The 23,908-nt window shown below is 40.8% G+C and overlaps 1 protein-coding gene across 1 annotated transcript in view; it reads left to right on the top strand.

Moving 5' to 3' along the window:
* Positions 1 to 1,415: 1,415 nt before the first annotated feature.
* Spata16 (spermatogenesis associated 16) overlaps positions 1,416 to 23,908 on the top strand; it is a 293,053-nt gene continuing 270,560 nt past the window's right edge. The window contains exon 1 of the mRNA XM_048452627.3: positions 1,416 to 1,510. The gene's annotated coding sequence lies outside the window, so the exon portion shown is untranslated. The remainder of the gene's footprint in view (positions 1,511 to 23,908) is intronic.

Here is a 23,908-nt window from a genome sequence, read left to right as displayed (position 1 = left end):
TTTGCTATGTTAAAAACATTTAGTAGCCTTACAGTATGGAAGCTACTGCGGAGATCTGTATGTCAAACAGCAGCAGAGGTGAGCCAGTAGGAAGAAGGCAGCAAGAGGGGCAGACAAGCTTATTGGCAAGCTGAGGCTGCAGACACCTCATCCAGCTGACTCTTCCAGCTTTGGAGTGCACCAGGACACATTCAGATAATAATCGGCTTCAGAAATTATGTGAAAAGGGCTGAAAATAGTCTGTTAAGTCTTAATGCCGCAACATGAAGATCTGAGTTTTTGCAGAACTGACATTAAATAACTGATCATGGTGAAGTACACTTGCAATCCCAGTGCAGGGGAGGTGGCAGACTCTTGGGCCTGCCAGTCTAGGCTAGAAAACAATCACAGAAATCAGTGAGGTCTGATCCCGAAAAGCAAGGTGAATTGGTTCTAAAGAACAATGTCCAAAGTTGTTCTTAGCTCCCATATGTATACACACACACACACACACACACACACACGCACATGCACATGCATGCACACGCACACACAAAGTGTAACATTCAAGGTAGTTCTTTTTAAAATGGTTGGTTTTAGTCTATAGATATACTTCATAAACTATATATGTATAGAGTATAAAGTTTGAGAATAATTTTTTAAGAAAGAAAAGATGAATTTGTGAGATGTAACACTCAGTAAATGCACTGCTGCCAAGTCTGAGGACCTGAGTTCAATCCCAGAGACCTACGTGGTGGCAAAAGAAAACCAGTTCCTCAGGTGTCCTCTGACAGAGCCGTGCCCTGTGCACGCGCGCGCACACACACACACACACACACGAGATAAATGTGTTTTTCATTTTTCAGAATAATAAAGGATATATGAAGCTTTATAAGATGTATTTGTGCATGTCATATCTCTGTAAAAGATAAGGCTGTATAATGGTAAGAGCACAGAGTTCTATCTCTGTCTAGCCAAAGACGTATAGCAAATTGTTCTTAATGTTTCCCATTTTCTGTGCTTATTTCTCTCTTCTAAATTATGTTTTCTCCTTTTGTATTGTTTGAGAATTTCATACATGCAGATAACACATTTCTGATCTAATCAATACACTCCTCCTTTGCAGTTCCTCTTTTGTCCCTGCCACTTTTCCCTCTGAACGAAGGTCCATTTGTTGCTGCCTTAGAACCGCCTCTGAGAACTCGGGCCCCTGAAGAACAGTCATTCCTCCTTCTCTACCACGCATCAAGTGCCAACAGCTTCTCAGCTAGGAACAGACAAAAACCTTCTAAATTATTTTTATGTCCCCATTGATTTTAAACTATGGAAGGAAACCCACACATATCATGTGCCTTGCAGAGAGAAGGCTGGGGAGCTGGTGGGCAAGGCCTGGAGACACGTGATCTGTAAGTGGGCGGGGCCACGTGGCAGATCGTTTTATTCCTGAGAGCCCTCCGAAGCTCCCCAGCAGGTTGGCCTAGGATTGGGACCGTTGGCCCAATAGATGCTGTGGCAGACCTGAACCACACAGGTAGGAAGCCGTTGACTGTACTCTCTGCCCGGAGAGTGCAGCGGTTGGCCGGTTTGTTGGAGGAAAAACGGTGTCTGCAAGGGGATGCCTGAGCGACAAGAACCTAGATCTCCTCTCTAACTTCCCAGGCAGAAGGGGAAATGATGAAATACTACTTATGGACAACCCTTCCTCTGGGCAGTTAGAGCTGATGCAGAGAGGAACAATTCAAAACTGATGCCTTCTTTTGGAACCGCTTAACCGTTCTCACTGGAGGGGGTCGGTACTCTGTTTCCATTTTCAATGAGATGAGAAAGGATAAGGTCCTACTCCGTTTCATGAATAATAAGGGCTTTCTATTTTCCTTTTCCTTTATCCTAACTGCTATTCCTTCCTAAACAGTACGGATTGAAAATATTTGTTCTGGCAGGAGATGGTGTCTGCTATGCTCTGGATTTTAACATTTTAACAAATGATACTTTGCGCATGGCCGTTACTGTGCACTGAAGGTCTTAGCTATAAGCCTGACAAGATGGCTCCTGCATATAATCTCAGCACTTGGGAGGCCAAGTCAAGTGGGTTGCATGAGCTTGAGGCCAGCCTGGGAGCACTCAGGTAGTGAGTTCGAGACCAGCCTGAAGTGCAAAGCGAAACCAGGTAGATCCGTGGCTGGCTGGCTGGCTGGCTGGGTGGATGGATGAACAGACAAATGGACAGGTAGGCAGACACACAAACATAGTAAGGAGGTCAATCTAAGCTCTTCTCTATAGTATAGAAACCGTGTCATCTTTGCACCCTGACATACCCGGCATGAAATAAGACTGATCAGACTGAGTGGGTGGATGGATACCCACCACAGAGAGCTTTCATTCAAAGGTGGTTCAGCATGAGCAGTGAAAAACAGCTTTAAATCTTTATTTAATATAATTTACAATTCATATTCTTTACCTATAAAATATTTATAGGCATCAGTAAAGGTCTCGTTTTGAAACACTAGGGGAGTGCTTGTCATTTTAGTAAAGCCACTAATTTGAAGTGCTTGAAACGTCACATGGTCTGATAAATAATTTTGTATGGTCCCTTTTGATTTAATGTTATACACACTGGAGGGCTCAAGTGAGCTTTAATGTTGCGCACACCAGTGAGAGCTTGGATGCAGGAGGCATTCTCTTTTCCGCGGACTGTGGTGGCATGATGCCTTGTGCCAGCATGAGTTTTCCGTGTTTCCTTCATATATGACAAAGGACAAATTAAAGCTAGAAGAATGTGTGGGAAGTAAGATGGAGAGAAAGGTGGAAACGCTTCTGTCTGCCTGGCTGCAGCTCTGGCGTGGTCAGAGACCATGGCCTCATCCATGTATCCTGGCAGGCCTGGCACACATTGAGCACTTTGACAGGCTGGTGCTGATGTGGGGAAGGATAGACCTGGAGGAAGGCAATGTGGTGCCTGGCCTCACACACACCGATTAAAGCTTCAAAAGCTCTTCTGTGAGTGTGCAGGTCTGTCTAACTTCACTATTTGCCTTCTGAATGTGCAGGTCTGTCTAACTTCACTATTTGCCTTCTGAATGTGCAGGTCTGTCTAACTTCACTATTTGCCTTCTGTGAGTGTGCAGGTCTGTCTAACTTCACTATTTGCCTTCTGAATGTGCAGGTCTGTCTAACTTCACTATTTGCCTTCTGTGAGTGTGCAGGTCTGTCTAACTTCACTAGTTGCCATGGTGAGCAACACAAACATAATCAAGATTGAACTGCGATGTTGTTTTGTTCCACAAGTGGACTTTCTACTGAAGTACGTAGCCAGTATTGTTCAGTCTGTTTTTCATCTATGTTATTATAACCAAATGGTAAAATATTCCCATCTGGCCATTTTCAAAGAAATTTTAAAAACTATTCAAGAAAAAAAAAGAGATTTTTTTTTCTTACCCACAGTTAAGGATGAGAGTCACTTTTGAGGTGATAACTTCAAAATGGTAGGTTGCCCATGCCCTAGCGAATGACGCCATCCCATGTATATATGGGATGTATATAAGACTCAATGTAGCACATCAAAAAGGAAGACACAAAACAGAGAAGGGGGGGCAATGTGTTGTAGGGGAACCTAGAGAGAGGCACAGAAAAGGAATTTGTGGTGGATATGATCAAGATGCATTGAATACATGTATTTCATTTGCAAAAAGTAAATTTGTTTTAAAAAATGGAAGAGTCTGTGCATTGTCCATCGGAAGACAGAAAACACAGCTGGGAAGCTGATCAATGCACAGAAGAGAGCCAGCAAGTGCACAAACCCTAAGACACGTGACCTCAAAATGACCTCCAGGTCTCAGCCCAAGGGTATTGCTCACTGCAAGAATTTGACTGTGAACTGTTTTTCTTTTCTTATTGTTCTTTATCTGACACATCAGTACAGAGCCGATGACAAGGTGTCCCAACAGTGCGAAACCTGGGTAGACAGTGATCCAACACCATATGCACAAGGGTTTTAAAGCCGTTTCCATCAGAGTGCCTGGAATTTATCTCCCAACTAGTCTAGGATATAGAGAGTCAGTTCCTTGGAAAGCAACGTTGAAGTTGTAACATTGTGCACCCATAAACAGCCTTGCTGGATTCGTTCAAGGATGTTGTAAAATAAAATATTATAGCGGTCTGGCTCAAAGATCGCCAGAATAGAGACCATAACTTATCACTGCTCTGGCTAAATTTCAAAATACACATGATAAATGAGCAGAGGCCATCTGTCCAACGAGAGCAACATTTCCTAATTGTCTAATTTTTAAGGAATTGCTGAGCAATAATAACGGAAATAATAAAAATGGCAATCATGATAGAAATAATAATTAGCATTTATCAGGCAGTTACAGAGAAGCCTCCTCTGTGCTCATACCTGAGGTTGCAACCGTCCTTAACCCCTTTTATAAATGAGGGTGTGAGAAGCCCACACTGTGGCTCTTAGCAGCATCATTTCAAATTCTCTGTATAATAGGATTGTTGTAAAATGACCTGGGGAGCAAAGATGTGGTTTTGCCTCCCCATCTTTGCAAACTTCCAGGGCTTGATGGTTTGCTGTATTATTTGATACAGCACAGCCCTATGTGCAGCTATGTCCATCTGTCCTGAAACACGCAGGACTGGTGGATCTGGAACCACTAATATTTTATGGACAGTCTCAGAAGGTAACTGAGAAAGTAGTTTACACGAGAGAAGTGTTAGGATACGTCCCTTTCACCTTGATCGGTAGAATCTGAAGCTGACATCACACTGCAATCTAGAGTTAGATGACAAGTTGAACACCAATATGTTTTGAGTGTATCCTTTAATAGGAAATGCTACCGGGGGATGCGCAGTGCTCTGGGAAATGGAATCTGAGCTGGCAATTCCCATCCTTCCCGTGGCTTTCCTAGCTCTTCCATGATGCTCCTCGCTTTGGGCTGACCTAAGTTGTACACACATGCCTTCAGGACTAAGCACTGGCATACGGGATCTAAATTTAAGAAAATTAATTTCTTCCTACAAGAAGAAATGGTGGTTTTCTTTATTCAAAATGTGTTTGGAAATACAGCGTTAATAATATTTCTCTGACTTTCCTCAGACACCTTTGGCTCACTCAGGGCAGCTTTCGAGCTTCTGGCACTCGACCTGGGCCTGAGTCTCTCTGCTAGAGTGGTTTTCTGTGGAAAATTCTGCATTGTGAGTGTTCATCCGATTTCCCATGCACGGCTGCTCTGCTCACCCACCTCTTCTCATTTAAACTCCTATTAGCCAGCACTCAGGCGGAAGAATCCAGCACTGTCTTTAAAGACCACTTAAGTTGCAGCCAGAGAAGGCATTGCATTGTCATTCCCTCAAAGAGGAAAAAAAAGAGTTGCGATCTTAGCTTGTTAGAAATCCACGTGGTTTGTTAATGTGGAGTTGCCGGCAAAATAATGACTGCTTCACTGATCTCTTGTTCAGACATTTGGAAACTTGAACATAAGCTGCTGAAAATAAGAACTAGAATATTCCAGTGGCCTCCGTGTGAGCTTGCCAGGAGATATACATACACAACACATGAATCTCTTAGCTGCTTGACCACGGCTTGTGTAAAGGCCTCAGAAGCTCAGGTCTCCCAATAACCCCTTATCACTTATATTTAGTAGTACCATGAGCAGCTCAATAGTCAGGTTCCAAATGAGGGATAGACTGAGAGAGACATGCGCATTAGAGTCGAGAATGAGTGAAGAGACATGCACATTAGAGTTGAGACTGAGGGGAGAGACATGCGCATTAGAGTTGAGACTGAGGGGAGAGACATGCGCATTAGAGTTGAGACTGAGGGGAGAGACATGCGCATTAGAGTCAAGACTGAGGGGAGAGACATGCACATTAGAGTTGAGACTGAGGGGAGAGACATGCGCATTAGAGTCAAGACTGAGGGGAGAGACATGCGCATTAGAGTTGAGACTGAGGGGAGAGACATGCGCACTAGAGTCAAGACTGAGGGGAGAGACATGCACATTAGAGTCAAGACTGAGGGGAGAGACATGCGCATTAGAGTAGAGACTGAGGGGAGAGACATGCGCATTAGAGTCAAGACTGAGGGGAGAGACATGCACATTAGAGTAGAGACTGAGGGGAGAGACATGCGCACTAGAGTCAAGACTGGGGGGAGAGACATGCACATTAGAGTCAAGACTGAGGGGAGAGACATACACATTAGAGTAGAGACTGAGGGGAGAGACATGCGCATTAGAGTCAAGACTGAGGGGAGAGACACGCACATTAGAGTTGAGACTGAGTGAAGAGACATGCACATTAGAGTCGAGACTGAGGGGAGAGACATGCGCATTAGAGTCGACACCGTTTCAGCTTCACGGATCTGCATGGAAGTCTTTTTCATGGTCCAGACAGTTTTTGTTTGGTTTTGTTTGTTTTGTTTTGTTTTAACCAGTCCTGTGAGTATAAAAACAGAAGTCTAGCCTCCCACGGGAGCATTATCTTTGGCAGCTAGCACTTCCTCCCTGTTTTTCTCCCATGTTCTTGTCACGTGGGGCTCTTCATGCTTCCATCTGTCTTTGGCCATAGAACTTAATTGACCGGAACCAGCGGGTGCCTGCCTTCCTTGTCGCCAGGTTTTGTTCTAGTCTTTCAATGACAACTTCCACTTTTCTCCAAACTCACAACTTCTCAGCCCCCTTCCCTCCAGGCCTGTCAGAGCCATACTGTGCTATTGGGAACAGTGGGATGGCGTGTGAGGAAGAAGGGACAAGCGGAGAGTCACTCTGGGTCCTGCTTCCTCTCTGTCTCAGAGTCTGATGGTGCTGCTTCTGTCTGGGGTAATCTTAGCTGGAAATTTATTGTGCGGGTCTGGGTTGCTCTTTATTTAAAAGGACAGCAGAAGCAGATGATTGATTTTATACTAAAATACATTGAGTAGACTCTGGAGGCCCCATTCGTGCTACGTTAGAATACAGGAACTGGAGAGAGATACTGTTAAAACTTTCCAGTCAAAGAGAATTTAGTAATGATTTAATCACTACTCTGAGAGGAATGGAGAGATGGCTCAGTGGTTAAGAGCATTGCCTGCTCTCGCAGAGGTCCTGCGTTCAAATCCCAGTACCACATGGCAGCTCACAACTGTCGGCAGCTCCCGTTCCAGGGGATCGTTCGTCCTCTTCCAGTCTTTGTGAGCAGCAAGCTCACAGGCAGGGGACAGACAGACATGCAGGCAACACATCCCTCCATCCACATGCCAAACAAGTAGAGCAAACAACGACAACCCCCCCCCCCCCACTTCACCGGGTAATATTTACTAAGGCTGAACTCCAGGGAGCTTCAGTTCTGTTTTCCTTCTGGAATGGTTATGATTTCCTTCCTTCTCAGTACAGACGGGAGGAGAAAGTCCGTTACTGCAAGATGGTGAGGAACCTTGTACCACTGTCCTCTCTGCTCCTGCCTGACTTCCTCCTTCCCTCCTTTTCACAAAGTCTGGGGCTGACAGAAAGAAAGCCCCTTACCATGAGGCCTTCACTCAACCATGTTGTCCCAAAATTTCACCGTGTCATGACCCACCACTTGCTCACACAAACCTTTTAGATAACTCATAATGTAGACTTTGCAATATTCACAAATTAAAAGCATTTCCAAATTGCTGATACCAGTTTACGTTCATAGCTACTGTGAGAGTTCTAGTTACATTGTAAAGCCACCAATTATGACCATTGAGATGGAACTGTTGTGGTTATAGACCTATTTCAACTTACATATCTTGGTGCTGATGGTTAATGAAATTGATAGTCTTTCTATACATGTATTAGCCACTTGGATTCTCATTTTGGCATACCTATTAATATTTGGGGATCATTCCACAATTGAGTCATCTTCCCTTTTCATGTTTATCTGTAGGAGCCCTTTGTATGTGCTAGACATGAGTCCAGGTCAGACACACGTGTTACAATACACATTACAGATAATTTCCCTATTCTGTGAGTTGTCCTTTCATCTTTCAGTAGTGGGTTTTGATTAACAAGAATCATTACAGGTTCTATGGCCCATATCCAAAACACAGAGAAACAGAGTTTTATTTTTCAGTTTGTGATATTTACACATAAGATATAGATATATGCGTAGCTAAAAATCAAAAGGAAGGGATTTCAGGCCTACACATGTATTTCACTTGTTTCATGTAAAGCTTTAACTGTATAGTCTTTCTAGTGCCCCTGCATTTTGACCACATCTTGTCGCATGAGGAATTATCCACCCGTGATGTCTTGTCAGCCCTCCTTGCATTTCAGAACTTGGAGGGTTTGAGACTCCAAATTTGGGATTTTCAGATTAGAGATGCTCAGGTTTTACTCCCAATACAACAGAATCTGTAGTTTAGGTCCTGTCTAAGAAATCCTTCTTACTCTAACCATGAAAATGCTTCATTGTTTTCTAAAGATATGGAGAGTCTTTCATGTCTAGTTTTCCAATACATTTATGACTTCCGTTTTGTATATATTTTATGTAAATCTGAAGTCAAAATTTACTTTTTCCTCTGTGTCCTCTGAGCCAAGCACCACTTATTTTAAACATCACAATTCTGCCTGGGCATCTCATCACATGTGAAGTGACCATTTATGTGTAAATCTATTTCTGGGTTTCTATTCTGTTCGAATGGTGGGACTATTTATCCTTGCATCGAGAGCTGCCCTAATTACCACAGCAGGATTTATGCCAGCTCCTGGTGTCTGGCTGTTTTAAGTTGTCCAGATTTATTTATTTTTTTCAAGATTAGCAGGGCAACTCTTGGCCTTCTGTATATAGAACGTAGATTTTGAATTTTCTGCCTCTTTGCTCATAAGTGCGGCATTGCCAGTTGTGTAAAGATTTCGTGTGCACTTGAGAGAAAAGGCACACTGTGTGCTTCTTTGACTCTGACTTCCAGGGGTTAAGCCAAGTTTGGGCCTTGTTTTGTACAGAGCTTCTCTGTTCTGACCTGGTCCTACCTCTAAGCAATTGAAAGACCATGCATTATATTTCCTAGTATGATTGGAAATTTGATAATTTCTCCCTTTTTATAAATTTTGGCATTGTGTATTTTAAGCCATGGTATTAATAATACCAATTTAAAGCAGTAATTTTTTTCCTCATCCTCATTTCACAATAAAAACCTGATGTCCATTAAAGTAGCGTCAGGAGGTAGACTCTGAACACATGTCCAGTAACACGTTGTTAACGCCTGCCGACAAGGGTGACCCTCTCTGACGCACTGGGGCTCACAGCAGCTGTGACTGTCTGCACACTGCACAAGGTCTGCCGAGCTCTGAGCCCAAAAGCTTCCTGTCCTGCAGGGCAGAGCAGCTCACACGGTCCAGTCCCTGCCTCGGGGTTTATACACAGTTAAAGACTGAGGGAGAAAGACAGATAGACATCTTCAGTTGGGCAGCCATTGTAAGCTGTCTACACTCCTGTAAAGAAACCTCATCCTTCCTCCTGTAAGCATCCTAATGAAACCCACTTTGGTCACAAAATAAGTAAGTAAGTAACTGACAGACATGAAAGCAAAATGGGGAATTAGTTGGGAGAAGGAAAGGTCTCTGCAGGAGTGCTAGGTAAATAAGAAGGGGGATACTGGGAGACAGTGAAGCAACTCAGCTGGTAAGGGTGCTGCCACCAAGCCTGACAACTGAGTTTGATTCCTGAGCCCTCGCGGTGGAAGAGAGAACTGACTCCCGTGAGTTGTCCTCTGACCTCTACATGTGGCAGGCATGGGCACACACATGCACAATCACACACAGACATGCACTCATACTAAATAAATAGCTCTTAGTTTTTTCATTCTACATAACAACCCAAGTTCCCCTCCCTCCCCTTCTCCTGCACCCCCACCTCCTCTCATCCACTCCTCAGAGAGGGTAAGGCCTCCCTTGTAGAGTTGACAAAGTCTGGCACACCATGCTGAGGCAGGACCAAGTCCTCCCACCCCCACCATATCAAGGCTGAGCAAGATGCCCCACCACAGGGAATGGGTTCCAAAAAGCCTGTACATGCACCCAAAATAAGTCTTGGTCCCATTGCCACCCCCCAACATATCAGCCACATTCAGAGGGCCTAAGTCCAGTCCTCTTGCAGGTTGCCCAGCTGTAAGTTCAGAGTCAGTGAGTTCCCACTAGCTCCATCAGCTGGCTCTGTGGTTTTCCCCATCATGATCTTGATCCCTTTAGCTCATGTGGTCCCTGCTCCCTCTCAGCTGAACTCGAGGAGCTCAGTCCAGTGCTCTGCTGTGGCTCCCTGCCTCTGCTTCCATCAGTTGCTGGATGTAGGTTTTATGGTGACAATTAGAGTAGTTATGAATCTGATTACAGGGGAAGGCCAGCTCAGGCACCCTCTCCACTATTGCTCAGAGTCTTAACTGGGTCATCCATGTGGATTCCTGGGAATTTCCCTAGCACCAGGTTTCTCTCTAACCCCATAATTGGTCCTTCTATCAAGATATCGATTTCATTGTTCTCCCTCTCTGTCTGTCCCCCAACTCAGCCATCTCAGTCCCTCATGTTCACATCACCTCATTCCCTCCTTTTTACCCCCTTCCCAGTTGTCCCAGGAGATTTTATCTATTTCCCCTTCCTGGGGCTCTCCATTCATGTCCCTTTTCAGGTCCTCCTTTTTACCTGGCTTCTCTGGGTTTGTGGAGTGTAGCCTGGTTATCCTTTGCTTTACATCTAATGTCCACTTATGAGTGAGTACATGCCATGTTTGTCTTTCTGGGTCTGGGTTACCTCACTCGGGATGTTTTTTTCTAATTCAATTTATTTGCCTGCAAATTTCCAGATTTCATTGTTTTTTACCTCTGAGTAGTACTCCATTGTGTAAATATACCATATTTTCTTCGTCCATTCTTCAATTGAGGGGCATCTAGGTTGTTTCCAGGTTCTGACTATTATAGATAATGTTGCCATGAACATGGCTGAGCAAATGTCCTTGTGGTATGAGTATGCATCTTTAGGGTATATGCACAAGAGTGGTATTGCTGGGTTTTGGGGTAGACTGATTCCCAAATTTCTGAGAAACTACCATACTAATTTCCAAAGTGGGTGAACAAGTTTGCACTTCCACTCATAGTGGAGGAGTGTTCCCCTGACTCCACATTCTCTCCAGCACAAGCTATCATTGGTGGTCTTGATCTTAGCCATTCTGACTGGTGTAAGATGGTATCTCAGAGCCATTTTATTTGCCTTTCCCTGGTGACTAAAGGTGTTGAACAATTCCTTCAGCGTCTTTCGGCCATTTGAGGTTCTCCTGTTGAGAATTCTCTGTTTAGATCTTTACCCCATTTTTAAATTGAATTATTTAGTATTTTGATGTCTAGTTTCTTGAGTTCTTTATATATTTTGAAGATCAGCCTTCTGTCAGATGTGGGATTGGTGAAGATGATCCTTTCCCATTCTGTAGGCTGCTGTTTTTGTCTTATTGACTGTGTCCTCTGCCTTATAGAAGCTTTACAGTTTCAGGAGGTCCCATTTATTGATTGTTGATCTCGATGTCTATAGTGATATTTTATTTACACTTTAATAAATAAAGCTTGCCTGAGGATCAGAAGGTAAAACTAAGTCACTAGAGACAAGGCAATAGTGTCAGTTACCTTTAACCTCAGAATTTGGGAGAAAAAGGCAGATGGGTTTCTGTGAATTCAAGGCCACCCTGAGCTACACAAGATCAATGTAGAAACAGATCTAGGTGGTGGTGGCTCACAACTTTAATTTCGGTACTAGGGAGTTACATGCATTTAATCCCAGCACTAAAGGGGAATATAATATGGAATGAGACAGAGACTCGGAGCTCAGTCTGCAGTAATCCATCCTTGGTAAAAGTAAAACTTCTCTAGTGGCTTGCTGCCTTGCTTTTCTAATCTTCAGGTTGAACCCTAAAATCTATCTCTATGTTTTTATTATTTGTGCTACAAGTGTCTGTGTTACTGGTGTTATATTCAGGAAGTAGTTTCCTATGCCAATGCATTCAAGGTTACTTCCCGCTTTCTCTTCTATCAGCCTCAGTGTAACTGGGGTTATGTTGAGGTCTTTGATCCACTTGGACTTGAGTTTTGTAGAGGACAATAGATATGGATCCATTTGCATTCTTCTATGTGAAGAAATCCAGTTAGACCAACACCATTTGTTGTAATATGTTTTCTTTTTTGCACTGTATATTTTTGGTTTCTTTGTCAAAAATCAGACATTCATAGGAATGTGGACTTATGTCAATGTCTTTGATTCAATTCCATTGATCCATGTGTCTATTTCTATGCCAATGCCAAACTGTTTTATTACTGTCGCTTATAGTAGAGCTTGAAGTCAAGAATGGTGATACCTTCAGAAGTTCTTCTATTGTTCAGGATTGTTTTTAGCTATCCTGGGTTTTTTTGTTTTTACATATGAAGTTGAGTATGTTCTTTAGAGGTCTGTAAAGAATTGTGTTGGGATTTTGTTGGGAGTTGCAATGAATCTGTAGATTGCTTTGGGTAGGATTGTCACTTTGCCATGTTAATCTTACTGATCCATGAGCGTGAGAGATTTTTACATTTTCTGATCTCTTCCACAATTTCTTTCTTCAAAGACTTAAAATCCTTGGGATAGGTCTTTCACCTTTTCTTAGAATTACCCCCAGACACTTTATATTATTTGTGGCTATTGTAAAGGATGTTGTTTTCTGAATTTTTGGGAGGGGGGTTTCAAGACAGGATTTCTCTGTATCTTTGGAGCCTGTCCTGAGAATTAGCTCTTGTAGACCTGGCTGACCTCGAACTCACAGAGATCTGGGAATAAAGGTGTGCACCACCACCACCTGTCTCTATTTTTTTCTCAGCACATTTATCATTTATACATAGGAGGGCTACTGATTTTTTGATTAATTTTGTATCCAGTCACATTACTGAACATGTTTATCAGCTGTAAGAATTCCCTGGTAGACGTTTTAGAGTCACTTATGTATATTATCATATTATCTGCAAATAGTGAACGTTTGACTTCTTCCTTTCTAATTTGTATCCCCTTGATCTCCTTTTGTTGCCTTATTGCTCTAGCAGAACTTTGAGTGCTGTACTGAATAGATATGGAGAGAGTGAACAGCCTTGTCTTGTCCCTAATTTTAGTGGAATCACTTTGAGTTTCACTCCATTTAATTTGATGTTGGCTGTCATCTTGCTGTATATAACCTTTAGTATGTTTATGTATATACCTTGTGTCCCTGTTCTCTTGAGAACCTTTATCATGAAGGGGTATTAGATTTTGCCAAAGGCTTTTTCAGCATCTAATGAAATAATCACATGGATTTTTTTTTCTTTCAGCTTGTTTATATAGTAAATTACATTGACAGATTTGTGTTGTGGGACAATGGCTTTACCCTGTAAAGATTTTTTTTCTTGTACTTGTTTAACAAAATGCTGATTGGCCAGTAGCCAGGCAGGAAGTATAAGTTGGGCAACCAGGCAGGAAGTAGAGGCAGGGCTGTGAGAACAGGAAGGGAAAAATTTGGGTGCAGTCATCCCCAAACACAGAGGAAACAAGATATGACTGCCTTGCTGAAAAGGTACCAAGCCATGTGACTAACACAGAAAAGAATTATGGGCTAATATAAGTTTAAGAGTTAATAAGCAGCCTAAGCTAATAGGCCAATCAGTTTATAATTAATGTAGGCCTCTGTGTGTCTATTTGGAACAATCAGATGTGGAACCTGGTGGGACAGAAACTTCTGTCAACAGATTTGTTTATATTGAACTATTCCTGCATCTCTGGGATGAAGCCTACTTGGTCATGGTGGATGAAATGCCAGTGTTTTATTGAATATTTTTTTTCAACAATGTTCATGAGGGAGACTGGTTTGTAATTCTCTTTCTTTGTTGCATCTTTATTTGTGATGTGGGATTCCCCTCTGTATGCTGTGAATACCATTGGTTAATAGCGAAAACTGGCTTGGGCCTGCACAAAGAATAGAGGTAGGTGGGGGAAACTAAACTAAATGCTGGGAGAAAGGAGGCAGAGGCAGAGAGAAGCCACAGAGCTGCCACTGGAGATAGATGAGCTGAAACTTTGCTGGTATGCCATGGCCTCGTGGTGATGCACAGATTAATAGAGATGAGTTCAATTAAGATGTAAGAGTTAGAAAATAAGAACTAGAGCTAATGGGCCAAGCAGTGATTTCATTAGTGCAGATACTGTGTGACTATCTCAGGGCTAAGCAGCCAGGAACCAACAAGCGCCCTCCTACAACAAATTGGCACTCACATGACCAAATAAAATCCATTTAAAACCTGAGAGAACTTGCAAAGGAATTCTAGACAAAGTTTAGCCACAGTTTTTCCCAAAGGGGCTTTGGTTTCTGGCAGAATGCTGCAGCTCCTTTAAGAGAGATCTTATTGATTCAAATGGAGTAGAAAAAAGCCACACCATTTTTGAAATGCCAGCTTTCTGAGCCATGCTGCCAGCGTGAATTCTGACTGTGGAACATTTAAATGGGGTTTTGTGAGCATGGTGCAACAACTACCTAATGGCTTGACATAGACCCACTACATACTTGAAAGTGGAGCAATATGCACAGCTTGCAGAGGCGATGAACAGACTTCCACCATGCTGGACTGTGCAGAGCAAGCAGGAAGTACCGTATATACACTAGTAATGCCACAGCTTAAGTTTTTAAGAAGCACTTAGCAGTTTTAAGAAGTACTCCTGGACAGTAAAGAATTACAAATATGCAATAAAGACAAATTCAGATGGAGAAGACTGCTAAATGCATCAGAGTTTGGGGAAAATGTGTGTAGGCATGGGAGAAAGAAGAAAAGGAGTAAATCATTTTAAAAAACAAAGTCTTTAAAGAGACAGAGTACAGACAGTCATAGATTAAAGGAGTAAAGATAATAAAATAAACCACATAAAGATGAAATATACACAGAGACTTTGGATTATGTATATTATTGTATCTTTAAAATTTTTACTGTGAAGTAACTAAATACAGAGAGACATTTCATTGTATGGGCTGCTAAGCTAAACCAGCATGTATATTATAAAGTTGTCTTGACTTCAAAATTTGAGTCTAAGGATTTGTGCTTTGGAAAAGAGGTTCTTCTTTTGCTTCTACAGAAAATGAGAACCTGTAGATTCATTCCAGGCTAATGTGATTTGATAGACCACAAACCTCTGAGAGGTCACTGTGAACACTCTCAAAAAATTACTTCACCCAGTGAACAACAGGAAGCAGTATGACGAGAACTATAGCTATATTCCCAAATATTGTTTATAAATATTTGTTTACATTTAAAGGGGGATATGCTATAGAGATTTGTATTGGTATGGATCTTTATTGATACAAATTTAAGGTCAGTTTTGTTCTACTGTGTGTGTATATATATATATATATATATATATATATATATATATATTTCTGCTCTTCATGACGGTATTGTGTTTGTGCCACTCATTTGAAAATGTATTATATAATTGGGAAATATAGGTTAACAGATAATCATCTATAACAGTCAAGTTTGTAATCATGGTAGTAAGAGTTTCTAGATGTACAGAGATGTATTTCAAATAAATAGGCATTCTTCAAACCTTTCAAAGACTACAGAATATGGCATCTAAAATGTTTTAAGAACTTAGAGAGATGGCTCAGTAGTTAAGAGCACTGACTGCTCTTTCAGTGGTCCAGAGTTCAATTCTCAGCAACCACACAGTGGCTCACAAACATCTGTAATGAGATCTGTTGCCCTCTTCTAACCTGCAGGTATACATGCAGACAGAACCCTGTATACATAATAAATATTTTTTTTTAAAAAAAAGAAGAACTTAGGACTTTTCCTGACAATGAGACACATCTGCTCCTGGCAGTTCCAATCTACTTCAAGAGGATTATGGGCATCAAAGGGGCTCCTTGTGGAGTGGGTTAGCCATTTGGACAAAAAAAAAAACTGTTCTTGCCTGGACGGCTTGACTGGGCATGCAGGACCCACAGAGAAATGACTGCTGAACTTGCCTAAAGGTGAGAAAGAGCCTTTGGGCTTCCTGTTTCATGAAAGAGTCTGCTAGACATTCTGCAGAACACAGAAGAAAGTAACTGACAAACTGCCATTACAAGGCACAACAGATCTTCAAATTTTCTGCTTTGTGGAAAAGTCTGACAGATACAGTGCCTGTAGACTAAAGATGGATGCCCCAATGGCAGAAGAACTTTGGGTGACTATCCAAGTAGCGAGATGTCTCTGTCAATTCTAGAGTTTTGGAAATTGCTTACAATGCACTTCCTATTTACTTAGGTAATATTATATCCTTCTGGAGTCTTTGATGGAGTTGAAGAATTTATAGTTATAGTTTTTCTTAGTTATGATAAAAGATAAAGTAGATATAAATATTGTAACTGTAGTTCGTGCTTGATAGCTGTTTTGTTTTATGTAATTTTACTATGTCAACATTAAAACCTTCCTTTTATTTAAACAGAAAAGGGGAGGTGATATGGGATTCCCCTCTGTATGCTGTGAATACCATTGGTTAATAAAGAAAACTGGTTTGAGCCTGTATAGGGAATAGAGGTAGGTAGGGAAAACTAAACTGAATGCTGGGGGATAGAATGCTGAGTCAAAGAGAAGTCATGTTGCCCCACGGAGACCAGATGCCGAAACTTTAGCCAGTAAGTCACAGCCACATGGTGATACACAGATTAATAGATATGGGTTAAATTAAGATATAAGAGTTAGCCAATGAGAAGCTAGAGCTAATGGGCCAAGCAGTGATTTAATTAATACAGTTTTTGTGTAGTTATTTCAAGGCCAAGCCACCGGGAACCGATAAGCAGACTTCCTTACAACGTGTTTGGTTTGAGTATAAGGACAACTGTGACCTTATTGAAAAAATGGCAATATTCTGTCTGTTTCTATTGTATGGATCAATTTGAGGAGTATTGGTATTACCTCTTCTTTGAAATTCTGATAGAATTCTGAAATAAAAACATATATCCCTGGGTTTTCCTGTTTGGGAAACTTTTCATCACAGTGTATATTTCTTTAGGGTTTTATAGATCTGTTTAAATTGTTTATCAGGTCTTGATTTAATTTTGATATAAGGTACCTATCAAGAAAGTTGTCCATTTCCTTTAGATTTTACAATTTCATGAGTACAGGTTTTGGAAGTATAACATGATATTTCTTTGGATCTCTCAGAGTCTGTTATGTCCCTCTTTTTGTTTCTGATTTTTTAATTTGGATATTGTCTCTCTGTTTTTTGGTTAGTTTGAAAAGGGTTTCTCTATCTTGTTGATTTTCTCAATGAACCAACTCTGTTTCATTGATTCTTTGTATTGTTCTCTTTGTTTCAATTTTATTTATTTCAGTCCTGAGTTTGATTCTTTCCTGCTATCTACTTCTTCTAGGTTAACTTGCTTCTTTTTGGTCTAGAGCTCTCAGGCATTCTGTTAAGTTGCTTATGTAAGATTTCTCCAAATCCTTTATGGAGGCACTTAGTGCTATAAACTTTCCTCTTAGCACTGTTTTCATTGTGTCTCCTAAGTTTGGGCATGTTGTGGATTCATTTTCATTGAATTCTGGAAAGACTTAATGTTTTTTCTTATTTCTTCCTTGACCCAGAGGTGGTTCAGTTGAGGTTTGTTCAGTTTTTGTGAGACTGAAGGCTTTCTGTAGTTGGTGTCATTGTTGAGCTCTAACTTTAATCCACTGTGTCCAATAAGATACAAGGGGTTCTTCCAATTTTTTGTGTCTATTGATATTTGCTTTATAAGTATGTGGTCAGTTTTACAGAAGGTTCCATTAGGTGCTGAGAAGAAGGTATATTCTATTGTGTTTAGATGAAATGTTCTATAGATTATCTATTGAGTCCATTTGAGTCATAGTGTCTGTTAGTTCCCTTGTTTCTCTGTTAAGTTTCTGTCTAACAGACCTGTCCACTGGTGAGAGTCAGGTATTGAGGTCTCCCACTATTAGTGTGTGGGGTTTAATGTGTGATTTAAGCTTTAGTAATGTTTCTTTTACAAATATGGGTGCCCTTGTGTTTAAGGCATTGATGTTCAGTATTGAGACTTGATTTTGATGGATTTTTCCTTTGATGAATATAAAATGTCCTCCATCTCTTTTGAGTAATTTTAGTTTGAAGCCTTCTTGTTAAGTATAGGGATAACTACACTGGCTTGCTTCATAGATCCATTTGATTGGAAAATCTTTTCCCAAACTTTTACTCTGAGGTAATGTTGTCTTTGAAGTTGAGGTATTTTTCTTGTATGCAACAGAAGGATGGATCCTGTTTTCATATCTATTCTGTTAGCCTACATCTTTTTATTGATGAATTGAGTCCATTGATATTAAGAGATGTTATTGACCAATGACTGTTAATTCTTGTTATTTTTTGGTTTGGGTGGTGGTAATGGTAGTGTGTGTGTGTGTGTGTGTGTGTGTGTGTGTGTGTGTGTGTGTATGTGTGTGTTTCCCTTCTTTGGGTTTTGCTGCTGTGAGTTTAGGTATTATATATGCCTTTGTTTTTGTGGATGTAACTGAGTTCCTTGGATTGAAGTTTTCCTTCTAGCACTTTCTGTAGTACTGGATTATTGGATAGGTATTGTTTAAATCTGATTTTACCCAAAATGTCTTATTATCTTCATCTATGTTGATTGAAAGTTTTTTTGGGTATAATAATCTTGGTTGGTATCCATCATCCTTTAGTGTCTGTAAAAAGGCTGTCAAGAACCTCCTGAATTTAGAATCTGCATTAAGAAGTCAGGTGTAATTCTGGTATGTCTGCTTTTATATGCTACTTGGCCTATTTTCCTTTGCAGCTCTTAAATTTTTTCTTTATTCTCTGTATATAGTGCTTTGATTACTATATGGTGAGGGGACTTTTTTTGTTCCAGGCTATTTGGTGTTCTGTAAGCTTCTTGTACCTTTATAGGCATGTCCTTCTTAAGGTTGGGAAAGTTTTCTTCTATGATTTGTTGAATATGTTTTCTGTGCCTTTGAGCTGAGGTTCTTCTCTTTTTATCCCTATTATCCTTCAGTTTGGTCTTTTCATGGTGTCCCAGATTTCCTGAATGTTTTGTGTTAGAAATTTATTGGAGTTAACATTTCCTTTGACTGATGAATCTATTTCTTCTATCATATCTTCAATGCCTGAGATTCTATCTTCTGTCTCTTGTGTTCTGTTGGTGATGTTTGTGTTTGTTGTTTCTATTTTCTTCCCCAGTATTTCCATTTTCAAAATTCCCTTGCTTTATATTTTCTTCATTGTTTCTATTTGTGTTTTCAAGTCTTGAACCATTTCACATTACCTGTAGGGTTGATTTTTCTTGGTTTTCTTTGCTTTCTTTAAAGGATTTATTGATTTTTTCAATTTTTTCTTAGTCTTTTCCTCCACTTCCTTAAGGGAATTTTTTGTTTCCTCTATCATATTCATGAAGTAACTCTTAGGTTTGTTTTCTTGTGTTTCAGCTGTATTGGAATGTCTAGGTTTTGCTGTTGTGGGATCACTGGGTCTGGTGCTGCCATATTGCTCTTTTGGTTGTTGAATGTATTCTTATACTAGCCTTCATCCATCTTTTCTTCCAACTGCTATGGCCTGTGCCTGTGCTTGTAGTTACACTGCACCTCTGTAATCTGCTGTTTTTCCCATTGGTGTGATTTGCATTTGTGCCTACGTAGTCTGCTGAGGTTGCAGGAGAGGGCTGGCCAAGGGGAGGACTTTCAGTGCTTGGGATTGGGCAGCAAAGTGGGTCTTGGTGTGACAGGATCCAGTGGGTTGTAGGGTGGGGGTGTAGACTATAAGCAGAAATCTCACCTGCCTGCAGCTGGTGGGGACTGCAGCAGATTTATTAATTTTTTTAATTAAATAAATGATAATAGAGTAAACTTGATACATACATATTTGAAAATATAGTGGAATCTGTCATATATAGTTAACATATGCTAATACGTTCATATGATTAAATAATAAAGAAATGAACAATATTAATTACAAAACAGGTAGAGAGACTGTAGCGTTCTTGACATAAATAACATGAACACTGAAAATTAGAAGATTTCCTTCAAGGCTAAGATTCATGCTTGCTATGAAAAAGCAAAGCTGTCATGGGAACTTCCGGTAATGGAATTTCCTTGCCCTGAAATCAGAAGAGAGGCATGACTGTGGTGACGTTCACAAAGAGGACACATGTCCTCTACTGCACAGGGAGAGCCAGTCCTACAGAGAACAATGCTGCCTGGACCCCTACATGCAGGGCCCTGCTGCTAGTGGGAACGGAGCAGAAGGAGAAAGCCTTCTTCTATCTCCCTCTTCTATCCCTGTATGGTTTCTCTCACCCTGTATGAAAAGAGCTAATTTCCAGCCAGCCAGAACTGTTGAACTGGAGCCTACAGATTTCAGTTCCAATATCAGAATACAGTGGGTTTGGAGCTGGCAGACAGGAAGTTAATAACTGGCACCCCTTCTCTGCTTCCAGTTAAGCTGCTTGCCATACTGTCAGCTCTGATACTAATAGAGCCATCCCCTCATCCTGGTTGGTGACTGTGTGCTATGCCCTACTGTGTGGTTCTGTTTCAACTTTTCTTTCTTCTATTTAAGGCATGTATCTCCTAACCAGAATATAGGCAGGGACTGAATTATTCTTCCAAGATAAGAGTCTTAGACCTAATTAAGATATTTAGCACTTCTAAACGTAAAATTTATCACTGGTGTATTTCAGTTGATATCTACAATATCTGGTTTCTATTTGGTCTCTGTGTTTCTTATCCTTTGGGGCTAATGAATAAACTGTATGATCTCTCTAGTTCATTTGGTATATGTTTCATGTTAATCTTTGTTTTTGGTGTTTGAGATAGGATCTTGTACAAATCAGACTCATCTCTACTCAGTGGCCCTGAGCTGCAGATTCTCCCCCCGCCCTGTACTACAGCCATGTGCCCCCATTCTGGTGGATGTACTTGGTGGGTACTGAGGATGGAAGCACATGCCATATGTATGTTACACTGCACTCCACAACTTAACTACATCCTCAGCTCGAGCTGTTACACATTTGGATCATTCCTTGATGTTTAATCTATAAATTAAAACATGACTTTTTTATTTATTGCATTCTAAATCAGTTAATTTTAGCAAGTCCATACAAGTTTTTAAACTCTAGAATACTTTAACTCTGTTACCCTCTCCAATATTTTGCATCATGTTCAACTATTATTTTTATTCTACACACATTTAAACCTTTCAGACATGTTTCCTCTGTTTTCTCATTATGAATAGTTGAACTTACATTTTGGTAATTTCACTCCTTCTTAATCTTATCTTTCCCAGCTTTCTCCTACCACTCCGCTAACTCTCCATGCATCCCTCTCTCACCTCCATGTCTTTTTATGTCCTTTTATTTTTAATGACCCATTAAGTCTACTCACAAATGTGGGACCATTTAACAGAGACAGGAAGACCTGCCAGTAGTCATATTCCTAAAGAAAAATGACTCTGTCTTCCCACAGCAGCCATCAATTGCCAATAACTCTTCCTTCATCTGTGTGTGGGGCCTCATGAGTCTCACCCTCACCCGTATTAGAATGACTGAATTGATTTGGTGCAGGTTCTAGGCAATAACCATAACTTCTGTGAACTCATGAGTACATCCGCCACATTGTATCAGAAGACCAACTTTCTCAGAAACACTACCCATCCTCTGGCTGTTAAACTATTTTCACCCTCTCACCCTCTCTTCCTTGCTGTTCACTGAGCCTTGGACACACACACACACACACACACACACACACACACACACATCACATTTAGGGTCAAGCACTCAAAAGTCATTTATTCTAAGCACTGTGACCAGTTATAGTCTTTGAACCACTCCCCACTGCAAAAAGAAGCTTCTCTGGCTGCAGCTGAAAGCAGTGCTAATCTGTAGACATGAATAATTAAAAACGGTTTGGTAATCTGACTATTTAGCAAAATAACAGCAGTGGATTTCTCCTAGGGCCTATGATCTCCCAGCCATGGATTTTGACCAGGTTTACAATACCACGCACGGTTTATCTCCTGTGAAGCAGGCCTCATCCGGGCTAGATGCTGTCAGTTATATTCCTAACAGTCATGCCACTGTTCCACCCACAGGGTAGGTAGGTCGGCCTTGTGGTATGTAGGGTAAACCCCTGGGTAAGACCATTGGTGACTTTATTCTGCCAGCAGCCTGTATAACACTTGAAAGGGTACCTACATAGTATTCTGAAAGCTAGACAGCAGGGAAGAAGTTGCCAGTCAATTCCTGTGTAATTTCTTATAGCAACATTTCTGTTTTTATTGTTTAATATGGGCGATCAACTGTCATTATACACACTGTATGTGTATGTTTACATAATTACCTTTCATTACCCTCCATTGCCTCCCATAATTCCCTTATGCTTTTTCTGTTTCACTCTCTTTGTGTTTCTTGTGGGACTCGTAAAAGACTTTGTCTGAAATTCTTCCTATATTTTCCATTATTTTATCCCACTATTTAAATTTAGGTACTTCCTGTTGATTGTTTCTTTGCGTTTACTAATCCTAGCTTCTGATACATTTAATTTATATTGCAACTCATTTAAGGAGTTAATTTCAGAGATTACATTTCTCAGTTTTGGAATTTTTATTTAGTCTCTTATTATAAATTCCAGTGATCTTGGCCACCAACAACTTTATAATCCCCCTCTCATCTTAAATATATTAGTTATTTTAAGTTGCTCAACTAGTTTCAATATCTTATTCACCCACGAGTGTATCTCTGCCATCTACATGTTCTTTTGCTTTTTTATTATGGGATCACAAATATTTTGCATAATTAATATTTTCTATTAAATGCTGAGGATTGTGTTTCGGAAATTAGTGATGATACACACGATTGAACTTCCTCTGTATCTGTAAATAATCTCTATAATGAATTAATATTTGCACAGTAGATGACATAATGGATCATTGTAGATGATACACAAGATCTAACTGGAATTGGAGCGCGCTATGAGGACCAAGATGACTTTGAACTCACAGAGTTCCACCCGCTTCTGCCTTCCAAGTGCTAGAGGTGTGTCATCATGCCCAGATCATTTTAAATTTTTTTGGAACAGTTGTTCTAGTTCCCGTCTCTGTTGCTACAGTAAAATTCTGAAAGTAACTTGGAGAGGAAAGGCTTTACCTGGTTTATGGGTTACAGTCCATCACAAGATGGGGAGTCAAGGAAGGAACTCAAGGCAGGAGCTGGAAGCATTAACCATGGAGGAGTGTTGCTTACTGGCCTGCTTCCCATGGCTTGCTCAGCTACCTTTCTTATACAATCCAAGACCACCTGCTCAGATTAGCACCACCCACAGTGGGCCAGGCCCCTCCACACCACCATTAATCAAGAACATGCCCCACAGCTATGCCCACAAGCCAGTCTGATGGAAATCATTCGTCAACTGGTGCTCCCTCTCACCAGATTATGGAATTCTCTAGATTGTGTCTTTGACAACAACAACAAAATGATAAGCACAATGATACATTGTGTCTCCAAGCTCTAAATAGTGTTTGAAAGTATTTTGTGATATTATCTTCAGTAAAGACATCAAAGCCAAAACTTGGTCAAAGAACCAGGTAAGCCCTACCTTTGGCTTTGCCTTGCAGTGACTGGACATTCACAGAGTAGGGATGCTCCTCAGACCCTCCCATCCCTTTTCCCCAGTCCCTGTGTTAGGTGCCACCACAGCGTTGTTGATTCATTCTCAGGCAGATCCCATTTTTCAAACTTTTGTCCAGCCATGTCTTACGTGATAAAAATGATCCTCTATCCTACAATTTTTTTATAATACTCTTTTTCCCACGTGTGCGCATATGTGTACATGCACGTGCGTGTGCACCCGCGTGTAGTAGTGTACATATAATCAAGTATGCATGTCTTTAAGAGTCTTTTAAGCATGTATAACCACAGA

The sequence above is a fragment of the Myodes glareolus genome, chromosome 20 (genome assembly GCF_982192425.1).
Source record: "Myodes glareolus chromosome 20, mMyoGla1.1, whole genome shotgun sequence".
Classification (NCBI taxonomy): Eukaryota; Metazoa; Chordata; class Mammalia; order Rodentia; family Cricetidae; genus Myodes; species Myodes glareolus.
The sequence above is the reverse complement of the archived record's forward strand: the minus strand, read 5'-3'. Positions and strand labels throughout refer to the sequence as shown.